Below are 16,411 nucleotides of genomic sequence, written 5' to 3'. Positions count from 1 at the left end.
ATTCTGTGATTCTTTGGATTTAACACCTGGCAAAGACAGGGAATCCTTTCAAGTTAAGTATGATAAACTATAACCTTTTGTAAAAGGATTTTATGGGAGCTCACATATTACCCTGATCAATCAACGATAGACACAAATCCCTAGAATTGTTAATCATTCTCTGGTTTAGCGGTGGGGGGTTCCGAGCGCAGGGGAGACCGGCCAGAGTCACGATATGAACACCGATACGATTTGAGCATCGTGCTCCCTTTATTGTTTACTTACACTCACTTATATTTACTTAACAAAGCTTCACACCCTATTCCCACTGGACAGCCTCTAAGCAGCGGGGCAGCCGACCAGCGTGTAGCTTTTCCCAAGGCTGTTCAAGGCTGCCTGCTGCCAGGTGTCTTTCTGGCGTATCTGCAGCCTGAGGCCCCTTCAGGGGCTCTTCTGCAGCAGCTCTGGGGTGCCCAGACTGCCCAGACTGTCCTGGGGTATCATATGCCCCTGTTCCACGAGGAATCCCTCTACACTCTTTTTATCCACAGAGCACACAGTATTCTACAGTTTTAGAGCTATAATGAATCTTTGAAATCATATTAAGGTGGAACCAAATAATAATTTAATTGCCAGTAGCAAGAATCCTGTTAAATTATTTGAGCAGGAAGAGCATATCCACCTGAAAGTGTGTGATAAAGTTAATGGTATAAGTTCTTCAGCAGTAATTGTTTGGGTAATCTCCGGATATAACACATAGGTAATTTAACCATGATTTTCTTGAATGGTTCCTAAATTGCACTGTGTTTTCTTAATAACTGTGCATGTTTTCCTTCATTTTCTAGCTTGTGTGGGCAAGGACAAAATACACAAGATACAAATTCATGAAGAAGTCAGGAGGTTCTGGATTCTTCACACATAATCTGTGACCAAAGCCTCATGTCATACAGTGCAGTCTCAAGCTCAGCAAAAAGATTTTCAGCTTAGAAAAGCAGAGTTTTTATAATCAGATATGTTACCTTCATGTATTCAGTAGTTATTTATATAATACCTACCTCTGACTTGCTCTTGCATGGTTTAAATGCAAGACACTCAAAATACATGCCAAAAGAACTTGGTCAGGTGACTCCAGCCTGAACCAGGTATACCAGTGCTCGGGCCAGAATCTGCTTATTGGTTTTCATGTGAAATTCTCATGTGCTACGAGTTGGAAGTGAAGTCTTGTCTTGAATAAGTCTAATAAAACATTTTCCATCTGGAATAGAAAAGACCATAGTTCCAAGTTTTTATGAAAGCCTTACAAATTAACTTGGGATGTGTGGAGGGCTGGGAGCCCTTTGCACAAGAGCCCTCTGCACTCCCTTGGAGGAGAGAGGCCTGAAGCCAAAAAGACTTTCCCCAGAGATAAGCAACCTTCCTCTGGGTCACGGTGACAAAACGAACCACCCCCAGCGTGCCTTGTTTCTATATGGTAATAGCCTCTACCCAGTTGGCTAATTGGTTTCTATCCCCGCCCCCCCCCGCCTTTCCCATAAAAAGCCCCTGTTTCTGCCCCTGAGGAGTGTGTTTTTGTCCCTGGCCTTCCTTTCACAGGGGGTGCTGGACAATAAAAGCTACCTCTGTGGAACAGGCAAACGAGGCTCCTGTTTCTCTGTCCCTGAGTTTGCCTTGGGTGATTTCACAAAGCTGAATCACAAGAGCTGGAATCGCTTGTAGCAGGGAAGTTCCTACACTTGCTGAAATCATGTGCTGCCCAGGGAGGCCTGCCATCACCCCTGGAAGAGTTGTTCTATGCGGGACAGTCTCTCTAGGAAGGTTGCAGCATACTGGTGCTGACCAGCGTCGGACCCCTTGCAACAGGGATGAATAAATAAAAGATCTTTTAATGTATGTAATTGGAAGAGAAATTTGTGTTCTAGCAGCTTCTCATGATTTATCCTAATGGTGGCAAATCAATTGAGATGAGAGAGAAGCAAGGAATCTGCCTGCTTGTGTATTCAAAAATAAGATATGTTTCCTCTTGTTGTCTAACAGCAGCTGCATCACTGGAAAATGTGTTCTAATGAGAATATTTATTTTTTCAATAGAAGACTAAACTGCTTCATAGAGCCCTGGATTGAGCCAAATTACTTTTTGTTGGGGTTTTAGGAGTTCTCCTAGTTTTTTTTCTGTTAAAGGAATTTTCCCCCATACTGTTGCTAGGGGAACAAATGGCCAGGTGCTTAAGAAGAACAAAAGACCTGGCTGCTCTTTTTGTTTCACCTGGGGGTGTGGTCAGTCGGTCTCGGAGTTCGGAGTTCAGAGAGAGAGAGAAGCTGCTTGCTCTTTGGCCATTTTTTTCTTTCTGCCAGAGCAGCCCCGGGATCCCAAGCCCACCTTCCCTGCCCCGCTCGAAGCCGGGCTGTGGCTGCCCTGCCCCGCCGTTGCTTCGAGCCTTCGCTGTGCTGTAGCCGTGCTCGCCCTGCCTGCCCAGACCTCCGGGGGTTCCCCGTTTGGATACATCTCGTCTGCCACCCGGGATTTGTGCTCGTCCCTGCCGCTCCAGCCTGCTGTTCCCGAGGGTCCGGCCGGACACCGGGATCGGCTGCCCAGGGGTTTGTGAAGCCTTTGTCCCATCCCTTCCCGGGATCCCAGGGCACCGGTGCCGCGGGCTCCCCGAGCTCGCTCCGGAGCGCCCCCTGCAGCCGCGGGGGAACCATCGCACCTGCCCTGCTCACCGGGAGCCGCCAGCGCCCCTGCCGGCTGCGAGCGGAACTGCACCCGAGGGGAAAGGGCTCGGCAGCCGAGAAGGCTGGGGCTGGGTTTGTGATTGTTTGCTGTTACTGCCAGAGTTATTGCTGTTTGTTTGACTGGTTATACACATATAGATATATAACAGTAAAGAACTGTTATTCCTATTTCCCACATCTTTGCCTAAAAGCCCCCTTGATTTCAAAATTATAATAACTCGGAGGGAAGGGGGTTGCATCTGCCATTCCAAGGGAGGCTTCTGCCTTCCTTAGCAGACACCTGTCTTTCAAACCAAGACACTTTTAAAAGCCCAGAAATTAAATTTTGAAAGGTGTCAACTTAGATTCTAGCTTTGTTTTCACCTGCTGCTGCTGCAGGTTTTCTCTTTTGGTGTTTAACTGACATACTGTGTGAACACTTAATAAATAAGTTGCACATAAGGTGGTGGAAAAAAATGATATATTGCTATACGTTCTTTGACTTAATCACAGCCTATGCAGTACTTTTAAGGATCTGAAGAGTAATAAATTTACGTTATCCTGGTAGGTATATTTTTTATAAGCTTTTACCCTAGACAGTTGCCAGAATGTGATCTGTATCTGTTACTGATTAATAGCTGAATTAGGAGCACAAAACTAACCTGTTCTTGAGAATCAGCTGCTGGGATTCTATCAAGATGCTACGGAAGAATAGCATGTGAAATAATATATTAGCAGCTTAGTATTTATATAAAAATATGAAGTGGTGAAATAGAAAGTCAATCTCTTGCAATTTAAAGAATTCTGAAAGTGCCAGAATTGCTCCAGAAGATCTTTAACTCCTGTGCTGTTGCGATTAATTATTTTCTTAGGCGTTTCAGAGCCAGCTTGCTCTGTGAAATTGTATCCAGAACTTACCACAGTAACAGTTAAGTATTACTTAACATAAGAAAATATCTAGATTCAAATTGAATCAGATTGACAGTGTATCTGGCCCAGCATTCTCTCTAATAAACATGGCCAACAGCACATATCTTGGGCAGAACATAAGCACAGGGCAAACAGGCAGCAGTATTTTGCCAGAATACCCTACCAGCCTCTGGTGATTTCCAGCTTAGGGTCTTGAACTTTCAAATACAGACCTGATCAAATCTAATTTTTCATTCCTCCATGTTTGTGAATAGGAAAAAGTGAAGTGACTCATGCAGGCAGATTTGCTTATTGGAGATATCTTTTATCAAAGTGGCAGTTGCCTAAAGAAGGGAAATATTAGAGGCTGCCAAATGTTTAGTGGCTGTTTATTGCAGCACTGACTATAGGCTTAGGGGACGATATCTCCAGTTTGCCTGGGAGCTGGGATTACTGCCTGCACATTATTCACAAAGATTTGGGTGAAAACATTTGATAAAAACATCAAGTGAAGCCACATTGCCTGTTAACCCCAGTTTGTAAGACTGCTTTTTTGTCTTTCCTGACATGCTCTGCTGTGATGTGTCATTCTTCAACAGGCATGTTCAGCTACATGGTGTCATGGCTGCATAATGTGATGTATGTATCGTGAAAGGATTTGCCACAGTGTCAGCTCTGAATTTTGGGGGAGAGGCAGGGGGAGAACTGTTTGGGATACTGCAGTCTGCATATTGGAAAACAAAGACATTTCCCAGTTATTCCTTTGCTGCTTGTAGAAAATATTGATATGGATGGTTTAATTTGTAAGTAGTTTGCAGAACTTACACCTATTGCTTGTAGGCTTGTTTTAAGGTTTTCATTGTCTGTTCTTACAAAGTAAGCAATGACATCAGAGTGTCTTATTGTGAAGAAAGTGACTTGCCTCCATCACCCAGCAGAGAAGTCCCTGATGCATGTCGCTATTGATATTTACAGCCTAGATGTTTACAGAGATAAAACTGGCCTGTGAACTTGGAGATAGATATGGTAGATATCCCATACTGTCACTTAAAAGACAGAAAATGCAACAGAGATCAGGAGGAGAGAGCAAGAGGACACTGAGGAATTTAGATTCTTCCTGTTTACGGCCTGTGCCGCTCCATTCTCCAGGAAGCCCAGCTCATAAGTACACCAGATCAAAAGAAAGAGTTTTTGAAAGTTTGACTGTATTTTGGTTCATAATGAAACACAAGTTTGTTCAAGCAGGGAGCGTAGCTGGCTAGTAAATTGCAAGTTGTGTACCTTCTGGCAGCAAAATAGAATATTTTTCATCCAAAAGGCTGAAATCCATAGCCACAAAACATGGGGTTCTGTAGGACTGATGGGAGAAGTGAGGCAGTTTTGGAGGTGTTCTTTGAAAAATGTTTTTTCATTAGCTGTGCTTGGCTCATATACAGAATTTTGCCTTTGTGCAGGTGTTTTCACTTCTTATATTTTAAGTGTCTAATTGCCTGTCTTGGCAATTTGTGTTTGTATTTTTTTAGATGGTGAAGCCATCACAATTCAGTTTATTTTCAGTTTACCCTTCTTTTTCCAGTTTACTTTTTTTTCCAACAGGGAAGTACTCTGTAAAGATTCGAATAACAAGCAGGCTCCTATACATCCAGATGAAGTCCAGTGTACACAACTCATATGGCGTAAGTTTCTACGGAGTGCACCACTGTCATATGCCAAGTCATTGGCAATGATGGCACAGACAGAAAGAGAACAAACAGTGGATAATTTGGTTGCCCACCTCCAGCAAAATGAAGAAAGTTTCTCTTCTCCTATGGGCCTGCATCTCAGCTGTGAAAAGACTGTCCAAGTATGTCCAGCAGTTTAGAGAAGTGTCCCATGCCCTGCCAGTGCAGACCAGTCCCTGGTAAGTGCTCCCCTGTGCTAGAGAGAGGGGACCCACCATGATGTTACCTGTGGTTTTACCTGCATGATCACAGAGAGGATGTGGGGAAGTGGGATGGAAACCCTGCCTCTGCCCTGGGAGCACAGGTGAGTGGAGAGGAGGAACAACCACCACAGGAAATTCTTCAAGGATAAAAGCAGCTCCAGTTTCCAGTGGGCAAGTCCTCAGACAGAAGGGCTGATGTTACTTCTGATTAATTGGCACTGAAGCACAGCTCCTTCTGGCACCCCAACTGCCAGTGCTGGGCTGGATGTTCAGAGAAGTCCCTTCCACGCATCCTGGCCCTGATGCCATGTGGAGTAATCTCACACAGCGAGCTTGAATAGGAAACCCCAATTGCCCAGGGATCTTGAAAGTTACCACGAACTGGCCTGAAGCTGAAAATTTCAGATTATCATCATAAGAGGAGGAGAGGGGACATGCTGAGGAGGCCCCACCACATAATCAGCTACCAGAAAAGGAAAAGCGATGCCCTCTCTTCACTGCTGTATCATAGAGATACACTGAAAATGGAAAGCTGCTGTACGGAGTCCTACGTGATGAGTCGCAAAAGCTCTTGAGGGACAAGGTGGATCAAGTCCGGTTGCAGAGCTGAAAGCCTCCAGATGGCCTGGATACCACTGAAACAGAGAAATGGCCAATACTACCTCTACACTGACTCGTGGGTGGTGGCAAATGCCCTGTGGGGGTGGCTGGACTGATGGGAAAAGATCAATTGGCAGCACAGAGGGAAACCCATCAGGGCTGCTGAATTGTGCCAAGACATCACTGCCTGGGTAGAGAACGTGGCTGTCAAAGTCCTTCATGGAGGGCTGCCAAAGGACATCAGCAACAGACAGGTGGATTGGGCTGCCCAGATTAAAGTGTTTCAGGTGGATCTGGACTGGTAACACAAGGCTGAGTTATTTCTGGCTTGATGAGCCCATGACACCTCGGGTCGTCAGGGAAGAGATGCAACCTCCAGATGGGTTTGTGATTGAGGGCTGGATTTAACCATGGACACCATCTCCCAGGTTATCCATGACTGTGAAACGTGCACTGCCATCAAGCAGGGCCAAAGGGGTAAAGCCTCTGTGGTGTGGGGGACAATGGTGGAAATATAAATAAGGGGAGGCCTGGCAAATCAATGACACCATGCTCCTACCAAGCCTGCCAAGGCAAGCACTGTGTGCTGACAGTGGTGGAAACAACCACGGGATGGCTGGAGATTAATCCTTTGCCTCATGCTGCTGCTTGCGGCACAACCCTGGGTCTTGAAAAACAAGTCCTGCAGTGACATGGCACCCCAGGAAGAATTGAGTCAGACAGTGGGACTCACTTCTGAAATAGACTCATGGACACCTTGGCCACAGAGCACGGGACTGAGGGGGTGTTTCATATTCCCTGTCACGGACCAAGCTCTGGGAAAGTTGAACGGTGCAATGGACTGTTAAAAACCACACTGAAAGCAAGAGGTGGTGGGACCTTTAGACATCAGGATCTACATTTACTGAAGGCCACCTGGTTAGTTTTCACTAGAGGCTCTGCCAATGGAGCTGGCTCTGGTCAGCCAAAAGCTCCACGCGCCGTAGCAGGGGATAAAGTCCCTGTGGTGCATATGAGAAATGTGTTAGGGAAGGCAGTGTGGATTTATCCTGCCTCAGGCAAAGGCAAACCCATGTGTGGGATTGCTTTTGCTCAAGGACCTGGGCGCTCTTGGTGGGTGATGCAGAGGGATGGGGAAATATGATGTGCACCTCAAGGGGATTTGATTTTGGGGTGAGAACAGTTTGTAATGTTGAATTGTATAATACTGGTTGCTGAATGACACTGTCACTGTGTGCCATTACTACCATGGACAGTGAGTATGGATTGCACCACATACCAGTCATGTGTTGCAGTGCAGGGCTGGATGATAAAGTGCCACGATGTTCCCAAAAGCATCTCCAGGAGGAAGCCACTCGGCAAGGCCACCACACTTGCACAGATGTACACACACACACAGATAGCTCCAGGAATGGATCAACGGTAAAGAGCCAAGGAAGGGTCTTCGTATGGGGTTCCATGGGAGAGGTTTAACGCAGCCACACACATGAAGGGGTCAAGAGATGAAGAGAAAGAACACGAGGGTTCAGGTTTATATGTGGGAGCAGAGGGAGCATCAGAGACCAATGATCTGAGGGCAAGGGGCAGTACACAGGCGGGAGTAGAGAATGGGAGCCAATGGGGGGAGCTCTGAAGGAGTGGCGATGGGGCAAGGGCCCATGGGGGAACAGGGAGTGGAGAACTTTCTAAGGCAGGGACATAAAAGGTAACAAGGGGGTGGGAAGGCCAACAGGCCAACCAGGGAAGCAGAACTGGGGTACATTAACATAACTGAACAATGCATCTTGGGGGAAGTCTTTTCAGTCATCCTAACCTGGAGAGGATCTCTGGATTTAGGGACGGTCCCACCAATGGACTCCTTTTGGTCTGTAAGCCCATCAGACCCCACAGTCATGAGCTCCTGCTGCAGCTTGCAACCACCAGACAGCACATATTCTCCACCTCTTTCTCCCTCTCTCTCCCACTCCCTCTCTCCCTCCCCCTCTCCCTCTCCCCCCCCCCCAATATATATGCAAAAACGTGTACACCTACACAGACACACAGACATGTTTATAGTTGGAAGGTATAGCATCTGGGCATGATGTAGATGCTGTAGAGAATGTCCTGGTTCCTGCCAGGAGGGCGTAACTTTTGCAGCAGCCAGGAGAGGCATGGCCAGGACCCTGGAGTTATCCAGTAACACCTCACACCATGTGCAGTGGTGGTGTGTCTTTCTGGTTTTCTGGAGTGTGCGGTTGGGTGGCACAAGGTTCTGCGTGGTAAGTGCGTGTGAATAGTTCATGGTTTGTACATGCTCTTGTTCTTACTGTTCATTTTCTTATTTCATTGCTCTTTCTAGTAAATAGTTCTTATTTCAACTCTTGATCTTTACATTTCTGTGCCTCCAGTTCTCCTCTCTGTCCCACTGCAGGGGGAGGGAGAAGTGAGCAAGCGGCATGTGGTCTGGGGTGTTTCATTGGGAACACTAAATTAGGGAATATCATTCCTAAACAATGACATAGGGCCTCCTCCTTGTAGCATTCCTTTTTCGCCAAAGAACCTTTCAATCCTCAAATGAGTTTAAATTTAGTATATTTTAAAGGCATTTATTAATGGCTATGGTCTCTTGGCAGTCTCTGTACATCTCTTTGATTATGATAAAGGTAGAGAGGTGCAGATGGACTTCTGGAACCTGGAGCACAATTCTTGTCGATTTAGGGCTTTTTTCTAATCCCGGAGATGTGAGATTGCACAGATTGCATGGGTGTACATGTGCTGCTAGAGTGGTTGTGGGAAACTGTTTCACATACTGTAAGGGCCAGCATGCATGTTACCATGCATTCAGCAACCATCGGAAAGCCAGCAGCTTCTCTCTGTTTTACATCATTTGAAAGATGACAACAGAGGGAGGCATCTGTCTTTTTTTTGCAACAGGACTTTACTTGCTTTCAAAAAACTGTAGTTAAGCTATAATTAAGGTTTAAATATACAAGGTTATTTTTAATATTATTTGGAGAGGTAATCAAGCAGTGACCTCACTTGACGTTGACAGCAAAGCTCCCACTGACTGTGCTGTAGTGAGGTTTTCATTCAATAAAAAGGCAATAAAGAATCTAATTCATAACGAAGGGAGGAAAAGATGAATCAATTCAAACTGTGTGGGTAGATTCTTTCCTGTGCTGTTAACTGTGCAGTGCCATTAAAACAACAAGGTCTGTCCTTATCTCCTGTAGTATTTATGGTTGTTCTTTACTTACAAATGACTAAACACAATTAGCCCTTAAATTAGCTGTTTGTTGTCTATGGAAACTATTGAGTGATGACTTTTTCTGAAAAAACCCTTGTTAATATTTTAACACAAGAAATACTTTGAAATTGTCTAATTACAACTTTTTTAAAATGATGTAAGAGTTGACCGGGTATTGTTTGTAGATGTTTTTTAAACAAATGTGGTTTTTAGTATGTATACTATATACATCAGAAATATTTCTCTCTTTTTGTCCAGCAATAAAATAATAGTTTAAAATATCATAATAGTTATAACTATCATAAGAGTAAATAATATGACCATTGATCCATATTATTTCATTCGACTTATCTTGCTGAATGAACATACTAGAAGGTCATGGCTCAAAAATAATTTATTACAGTGTCCCCAATTACTACGAGTATTGGCTTAGTATTTGAAATAAATTACTGATATAAACTATTCAATTAACTCTGCATGTTTATTTCTGATTAATTATACTATATATAGTGCTTCTCTATTAAAATAAATAACTACTGTCAGTAACAAAAATTGTCAAATAATATGCTAACTCAGTTCTGTTTGTCCAGCTCTGAGTGGCTATTTTTCTCAGTACTAGACTTAAATTTTTTTTTAGTTAACATTTTAATTTGCATGTCATTTTCAGGCAGAACAGAATCGCTCTTTTTTTTTCCTTCTTACGGGTTACGCTCTTTAATTATGTGCTTCTCAAGGTAATTCAAGTTATCTTTATACAATAAACATGTATTGATGCACTATCTTAATTGATCAGGGTACCAATATCCTGTTATTTCCCTACTTTGAAAGAAAACCAAACCCAATCCTTATACTGTATTATCTATACTGGCTAAGTTCTTGCTCTTTTGTATTCTGTAAAAGAATGTCCTTTAAAGTGCAAGAGCTTGGTGTTCTTAACCACCATGATTGCACACGTGATGAAGATTGGGATTATGCAGACTGCCCAGGTATGATTATCTCATGACATCTTTTTCTTTTGCCTCAGAAAATGTATCCAAGCTATTTCTATAAAATTCCTTAAATGAAACTTCAGTATGTAAGGTTTGCATATTGAATGAAAAAACCCCCTCAAGACTTTTACTTCTCAACTCTAACCAGCTGAAAAGATATGCAGGTCTCTGGTGTACAGTTCTTTGACTACCCAGAAAACTTAAGTGTTGGGTGAATAGCTAACTTGGGACACCTGGTCAAAATGAGTAAACTGCCTTGGTTGCCATGGCCAGACCCTGCCGCCCTTCTAAGAACAAGGTGAACTTCATGTGCTCCTTAATATTGTTTCCCATGAGGTCAATTGTGATTTCTTCTGGTATTCTCTCTGGCTGTGGTCTGTGGAAACAAAACCTGGAAGATTAAGGGAGAATTAATGAATTAGTAGTTGCAAACACAAATTTGGAATTATTAGAGCCCAAGGTTGTTTTGAGATAGCACATCTCTCAAAAAAGGTGGTAGTAAGATCCCTAACACTATTGTTTAGCTGTTGTGGTCCAAATTCAGTGTCACATGACTAGAAATAAGAGAAGGATTTAGTCACTTCGATACTGTCTTGTTGAATCTCTGACTTAATAGTTTCCAAATGTTTTTACATAAATTGATTATGCAGCTGCTGCTGGTTTCTGTATTTCAGGAGCTCTAAATGTGGGACCCTTAGGAGAGCACAAAAATAGATTTGGGGCTTCCTTGGCACTATTGGTTTTAGGCCTGCCTGACAGTGATCATGGCTAATGCAGCTGCAGAGCTCTTGGTTGGTACTGTACTGTACTGAAATTGATCCACATATTTGCTCTGCATCTGCTCTTCCCTGTGAAGAACTTCAGGAAGAATATTAGTAATAACCTTGGGAGTGAAAATTGCCCGTAAGGAGGAAGAGCATACTTTACGCAGTAAATACAAATATTTCTGAAACAAAGTTACAGTGTGGGAATATTAAGATGGTGAATGCTTGCACATCAAGATTTACATATCACTGATGGATTTTGTGTTAACTTCTTGTGCTCTTGACTCTGGATAGAGCTTTGCCGAAATCTTACTGAGCCCTTCTGTGCTGGGATGCGTCAAGTAAATTACCAGCAAAAACAGTGAGACTAGTACCAAACTAAATGTGGACACTGCAATGAATATTTGTAATTGTTTCCAACTGGAATTAATGTACTTTCAGTAGATGTATAGACACCGAATGAAATATTTAAAATTGTGTGACAGTTAAATATTTGCTAGTGTGGCTTGCTTTTGAGAAATAGGAAGCCTTTGTGATTCTTCCTTCTGTGTCACTGTAATCAATGGACACTGCTTTGCCATTAAGTTCAGCAAATGTAGGATTGACAACAAATTAACTCATCACTATACACCAGTTCTTCGCAGTAGGGGAGGCAAGAGGAGTTGAATTTGAGATTGCTGCACCTGTGGCCGTGGAAACGGATCAATGCCATATTGTCTAATGAAACAATGGTATTACATATTATCTCTTTGAATCACTACCTTTGTTCAAGCTAGTACAACGCCATTTTTATGGATATAACTACTACTATTTTTTCATAGTTAGAGCAGAAGAGCATGGAATAAGTAAGATAAAAAAATAAGAATTCTTGTAATTACTGTCATTTATGAAAGCTGGCAAATTACTATAGTAAAGGAATATTTTAAAAGGAGTAGGTTTTCCTAAGTTACGTGACAATTATATGTGAGCTGCCATATTTCTGGCACTCAACAACACAAATGCATACACATATTTTTGTTCATTTGTTCCAAGAGTGTCTGTGAATAATGATAGATTCATAAAAGCTAATTACAATTAACTTCCAGAACAACTGGTTGGGTGAGATAGTAACTGAAAAATATATAAACATCTGAAAAGTTTATAAGTGAGTCTGACAACTTGAATGAATACAAATTAATAAATGAATACTTGGGTATTTTATTCAAATATGGTTTAAAACTGGTTTAATCTTCACAGCACCTCCCCTGATACGGACAAAACAAATATTATGCTACCATGGGAAAAAAATGCTCTGATGAAGGGTGTTTGAACCATGATCGCTGTAGATGTATACACGAATCTGGGATCATGGGATTTTCTGTGCCATGTATACTGTGTTACCCTGGAGTCCTCAAATCTGTACAAGATCAAAGAACTTTTCTGTTTTCTTAGCTACTTTTAATTTAGAATATGTGACCCCACTAGTTCTATCAGTTTGATTGCTTTCTGTTTAAAAGAAAACATGCAAAATATAAATATAAAGCAACATATGGAGCAATAGATGTATAAATTGTTTTTTATTATTGTTGCCTGCTGCAGGATTCTCCCCTATGCCCTCTGGAGTATGATTGGTTCTGAGATTTCCCAGAGCAAGAACTCTGTACAGAAATTATTTATTTAGAAAAGTTATAGTTACCTTCTTGTAATTCTGATTTTAAGTAGATACTATTTTGCAACTTTCCTGTTCATTTGCCACTACAGGTACTGGTGGATACTATCCTAAGTGGTTTTACTGCAGTTTTCTTCGATTTTATTTCCTAATTTTTATTAAAATATTATTTTTCATTAATTTAGTTGGCTTCTTTATCTGGCACCTTTATCTTCAACTGAGGAAACAACTGGAATGTTTTGACAGCCACATGGATATTCTGGGAGGGGTTGCCCTCTTGGCAAGTAATGCATGCAGCCATGCTACTGCTGCCCTCAAGGATAAAGAAATGAATGTCAGCTCAGGGGAGCACCATTGATCCTGTGTGAGAGGCTGATGCATATGAAAGAGGATCTCAGATGACTCAACCTTCAAAAACATGGAAGCACAAGGGCAGAAATCTTCTCAATTTTGTCTTTCAGTTTTTGACACATATCTTACTGCTCAGGCATCAGGTTTACATATCACGTTGTATCCTAACAATATGTATGGTTAAAGCCTTGCGAAAACAATTACCAGTGTTCTCTTGAAACAGTTGTGATCCTCTAAATCACTGATTATCCTTATAGTCACTGCCTATTCTTTTTTTTTCTTTCTTATTCCTAGGCATACTTCCAGCCTCTGTGTGTATGAATCCCCAGGGCTGCCAGTCTTGTTCACTCACTGTTCAGTTGTTGAAATGATTTTCCCTTCTCGTTCTTCAACCCATTTACCACAGGCTCTCCTTTTCTTTTCATGCTTTGGTTAGAACACAGAACTAGGATCCACAGCTCTGCTGCACAGACTGTGTCTTAGTTAAAGGGTGTATTGGATTACAGGGTTTTCTTCATGCAAAGGAAAATCTGACTTTTCATGGTTTTAAGCTCCATTGAAGATTGAAGCAGCTTTGATTATTCTACAAATCTCTGACAGTAGTTTTGTTCCATCATTTATGTTTATCCTTTTATTTTTTTTTCTCTTCTCTGTAATGTGGTCTGAATTAGCATGCTTATTTGTGAAAACATTACTGGGTTTTATATTAATCAGATTTCACTTGCACAGATTTTACTTTTTAGAAATTTTGTACAATGTGCAATAATAAAACCAGCCTGAGCAGCATGGAACAGAGATGAAAACATTACACCTTTGGGGCAGGTATAATTTCCTATCCCTAGCTGTAAGCCCACCATCCTTGATGACATGCTACCAGTTTTTTACCATTCTGTTACTGTCAATAGTTGGCAGAATCAATGAGGATCCAGAAAGACAGTGTTTGTTTATCCAGTGTGACAAACCAAAGAGAGCAGAGCATTTTGTGTCATGGAAATCCACCTCATGACTTAGTAGCGATGGACTTGACATGTTCTGTGTCCTTTTCCTGGTAGGTGTTGACTCACAGCCTGTGTAAAGATCTGACATCCACAATTGAGCACAGGTTGGCATTTTTCCTTTCCTAGTGCTTTAAACTTGTTTTGTGTTTTAGTAAAATTAGCTGAACAGATTATTGTCCTGATGCACCAATACATTGTCATTGCTATGTCCTTTTTAATACAATACTAAGAGTCTGGCTGTGAAAAGTAGGTAAATTTTTACGTGAGCTCATGTGTTCATTTATATCCTTTTTCACTCTTTCTGTGGAACAGCTTCACTGAGGCACAGTTCCAAATTCTTGCTGTGTTATCAGTCTACTCATGTTAAGAAGAGCTTTGGGAAATAATCTGTAATTTGCTCTTTTATGAACCCAAAAATCACTGTACTATGAATATGTATTGAAAACATCAAGAAGAAAATTTAGAAGAATTGTCAGTAATAATGATTTTAGTTGATTCCAAGGATACTCTCATACTGTAAAATCATTAAGACTTTTAAAACTATGTGGGGTATTGGAGTGAATAAGAAGTGCAACGTTTCACACAGAATGGGTTTAAGAAAAAATTATACTCAAAAGCATACTACTGGAACTTTAAAAACATAACTACAGTAGCCAAATAAAGAAAACAAAGCCATACATCAGTCTTAGTGACACCCCCTAAGACAGGTGAAACACAAATTGCATTTTCTAGGACCAAATAAAACCTTTAAGGAAGTATTTGGGGCAAATTTTAATGAAGAGTAGCCAGAGGCACTAAGTTTTAGTTATTGGTAACATGAGCAGTAGGGAAAAAAAAAAATTAATTGTCAATGAAACAGGAGAAGCCTGGTTATCCTTACCCTCTATTGTGCTTTTCCTGCTGAACTGGTAATTGGATGCAAGTAAAAGGGCAGTCTATAATAAGTATACTGTGTACTATAGACTTTAACTATTATTCAGTTTACAGTGGAATTGCTGCAGTGCAGGGAGTCTGGTTCAGAACTGTACTGTCAGTATTGCTGTGATTTTTAACCCAGTGCTTGTTTAACCCAGCACCAGCTCTGAGTTACTCGCTGCACCATTCCTCAGACATCGGCTTGCTGAATGGCATGCTCTGGCTAACTTATAAGTCTTTGTACAAGTTTCCCAGTCATAAGAACAGATGGAAGACAGCTCTAAAAATTATTAGTGTTCACAACTAAGGGGTAACATTACACCAGAGAACATTTTCTGGGCTGGTAGTGGGAACATTACAGGGTGGTGTGACAGGGGAGTTACTCTGCAGCCTCTGCATCTGCACTGCAGTGGTTTACAGCCCTTCTCCACAGTACAAAAACCAGTCACTGAACTCATTTGAAGATGTCTGTTCAGTCCTAATGATACTGTTTGCTTTTCAGTGCATGCTCCATTTTAGGTAAGTCTGATTGTACGTAATGCTTTAATTAATTTCTATTTTTTTTTTCTTTCTTTATAACAGAATTGGAGGCTAGAAGCACATTGCTGAGCAACCTCAGGTGGCTATTTTCATCTGCTCTGATAACAATACACATTCTGAGCAAAGATATTTGTTCTCTCCCTAGGAGATAGCTTTAATGCGCATTCACTGTATTCATTCTGTGACTTAGAGGAGCTTTCATGCTTCTGATTCCAATCTCTTTGATCTCCTACTTAAATTCTAAAATAAGTCTAGTAATTTATGCAGCTAGTATATCTTGACTAAGAACATATTGATAGTTTGTTCCATTTCCTTCTGTAGAAAAGAAGTAAAGTAATAAAGTAATAAAGACAACCTCAGGCCCCACTGAGCCTGCTACTCCTCTGAAATTCTGTAGGTGAAGGGGAATCTGAAAACACATTAATTCACCTGAAATGCAATTCAGCCTTATTTTGGTACTGCCCTTCCATCATTTACAAAAAAAAGATGTCTTGAGTTACTTTAGCCCTCATTTACCAAACATTTTGTATGTCAAGGGGAATAGTAAATTCTTTGAGACTCCAGCTACCAGAGAGAGTAAGCCCCTAATATAAGCACAAAGTGATTTATCATAAACTAAATTAAATCATCCAAACTCATCAATGGATATGAAGGAACAAGCAGAAGAGAGAAATCAGTTTAGCATCTTAGTAGATATGGGGTCTCACTGTTGTCTTGCAATGCTTTTTTATTATGTAGATAATAAGACCCAGCATCACTGCAGTTTAAATCAATCCAGATACAGTTATTAAAAGATAAAGTCACCGGGGAGGTAGGAGATGTGGTGTAATGTTGAAATAGCCTTTCACTGTGGCATCAAA

The sequence above is a fragment of the Corvus moneduloides genome, chromosome 12, assembly GCF_009650955.1.
Source record: "Corvus moneduloides isolate bCorMon1 chromosome 12, bCorMon1.pri, whole genome shotgun sequence".
Classification (NCBI taxonomy): domain Eukaryota; kingdom Metazoa; phylum Chordata; class Aves; order Passeriformes; family Corvidae; genus Corvus; species Corvus moneduloides.
The sequence above is the reverse complement of the archived record's forward strand: the minus strand, read 5'-3'. Positions refer to the sequence as shown.